The 2,685-nt window shown below is 35.4% G+C and overlaps 1 non-coding gene across 1 annotated transcript; it reads left to right on the top strand.

The window, feature by feature from the left end:
* Positions 1 to 967: 967 nt before the first annotated feature.
* LOC127746338 (small nucleolar RNA R71) lies at positions 968 to 1,075 on the top strand. The gene has a single exon (XR_008007957.1). It is a non-coding gene; the product is annotated as a small nucleolar RNA R71 (small nucleolar RNA).
* Positions 1,076 to 2,685: the final 1,610 nt, after the last annotated feature.

Here is a 2,685-nt window from a genome sequence, read left to right as displayed (position 1 = left end):
CAGTGACATCTTCGTCCTCTTCAGAGGAAGAATACTCATCAGAGCTCATGAATGGTAGAAGTAAATCCAATGGAATCTCTAGGATCTCAGTGTGAGCCTCAGATTCCCATTATTCCTCATTAGGGAACTCATTGGAGGCCAGTGGACGTCCATTGAGATCTTCCTCAGTGGCAATCACTGCCTCTTCCTTCTCTCCAATTTCGGCCATGTTGATGGCCTTACACTCTCCTTTTGGATTCTCTTCTGTATTGCTTGGAAGAGTAATAGGAGGAGTTTCAAAAACTCTTTTACTCAGCTGACCCACTTGTGCCTCCAAATTTCTGATGGAGGACCTTGTTTCATTCATGAATCTGAGAGTGGTCTTAGATAGATTAGAGAGTATATTTGCTAAGCCAGAGAGGCTCTACTCAGAATTCTCTGTCTGTTGCTGAGAAGATGATGGAAAAGGCTTGCCATTGCTAAACCTGTTTCTTCCACCATTATTGTTGTTGAAACCTTGTTGAGATCCCTGTTGATCCTTCCATGAGAGATTTGGATGATTTCTCCATGAAGGATTATAGGTGTTTCCATAGGGTTCTCCCATGTAATTCACCTCTTCCATTGATGGGTTCTCGGGATCATAAGCTTCTTCTTCAGATGAAGCGTCCTTAGTACTGCTTGGTGCAGCTTGCATTCCAGACAGACTTTGAGAAATCATATTGACTTGTTGAGTCAATATTTTGTTCTGAGCCAATATGGCATTCAGAGTATCAATCTCAAGAACTCCTTTCTTCTGATTCGTCCCATTGTTCATAGGATTCCTTTCAGAAGTGTACATGAATTGGTTATTTGCAACCATTTTAATGAGTTCTTGAGCTTCTGCAGGCGTCTTCTTCAGATAAAGAGATCCTCCAGCAGAGCTGTCCAATGACATCTTGGACAGTTTAGACAGACCATCATGGAAGATACCTATGATGCTCCATTCAGAAAGCATGTCAGAAGGACACTTTCTGATCAATTGTTTGTATCTTTCCCAAGCTTCATAGAGGGATTCACCTTCCTTCTGTCTGAAGGTTTGGACTTCCACTCTAAGCTTACTCAATTTCTGAGGTGGAAAGAACTTTACCAAGAAGGCGTTGACTAGCTTTTTCCAAGAGTTCAGGCTTTCTTTAGGTTGTGAGTCCAACCATATCCTAGCTTTGTCTCTTACAGCAAAAGGGAATAGCATAAGTCTGTAGACCTCAGGGTCAACCCCATTGGTCTTGACAGTGTCACAGATTTACAAGAACTCAGCTAAAAACTGATGAGGATCTTCCAATGGAAGTCCATGGAACTTGCAATTCTGTTGCATTAGAGAAACTAATTGAGGCTTAAGCTCAAAGTTGTTTGCTCCAATGGCAAGGATAGAGATGCTTCTCCCATAGAAGTCGGGAATAGGTGCAGTAAAGTCACCCAGCACCTTCCTTGTATTGTTGGCATTGTTGTTGTTTTCGGCTGCCATGTCTTCTTCTTGTTTGAAGATTTCTGTTAGGTTCTCTACAGAGAGTAGTGCTTTAGCTTCTCTTAGCTTTTGCTTCAAGGTCCTTTCAGGTTCAGGGTCAGCCTCAACAAGAATGCTTTTGTCTTTGCTCCTGCTCATATGAAAGAGAAGAGAACAAGAAAATATGGAATCCTCTATGTCACAGTATAGAGATTCCTTGAGATGCCAGGGGAAAAGAAGAATAGAAGGAGAAGGTAGAAGAATTTCGAACTTATCAAGAGAGATAGAGTTCGAATTGTGCATTGAGGAGGAGTGTTAGTCCATAAATAGAAGGATGTGAGAAGAGGGGAAGAATTTTTTTGAAATTAAAGTAAAAGATTTTAAAATAATTAAAAGAAATTTTGAAAATTTGATGAATAATTTTCCAAAATTAAAGTTGAGAAAGAAATAAAGTGATTTTGAAAAAGATTTTGAAATTAGAAATTAAAAAGATATGATTGAAAACTATTTTGAAAAAGATGTGATTAAAAAGATATGATTGAAAAACAATTTAAAAAGATTTGATTTTTAAAATTAATGACTTGGCTAACAAGAAATTTAAAAGATATGATTCAGACATTAAACCTTTCGCAACAGAAAAGGCAACATACTTGAAATGTTGAATCAAATCATTAATTGTTAGCAAGTATTTTTGAAAAATAGAAAGAAATTGATTTTGAAAATATATGATTGAAAAGATATGATTTGAAAAAGATTTAATTCTGAAAAATTATGAAAACTTAAAAAAAATTTGCATTAAAAAAAATTAAAAATTTTTTTTTTGGATTTTTAATGATGAGGAATAATCAAAATGCAACTAAAATCAAATAAACAATGCATGCAAGACACCAAACTTAGAAGTTTGTATACTATTGACACTAACAAATTGAGAATGCATATGAGAAACAACAAAACACTCAAGACAAGAGAATTTAAAGACCAGAGCAAGAAAATCATCAAGAACAACTTGAAGATCAATGAAGAACATAATGCATGTAATTTTCGAAAATTAGAAGAATAAAGACATGCAATTGACACCAAACTTAAAATTAGACACTAGACTCAAACAAGAAACATAAAATATTTTTGATTTTTATGACTTTGTAATTTTTTTGGACTTTTCGAAAATTATATGGAAAAGAAAATAAAGAGATTCAAAATTTTTAATAAGAATTCCAGGAATCATG

Source organism: Arachis duranensis, chromosome 3, assembly GCF_000817695.3.
Source record: "Arachis duranensis cultivar V14167 chromosome 3, aradu.V14167.gnm2.J7QH, whole genome shotgun sequence".
NCBI classification, from domain to species: domain Eukaryota; kingdom Viridiplantae; phylum Streptophyta; class Magnoliopsida; order Fabales; family Fabaceae; genus Arachis; species Arachis duranensis.
This window is presented reverse-complemented; position numbering and strand designations above follow the sequence as displayed.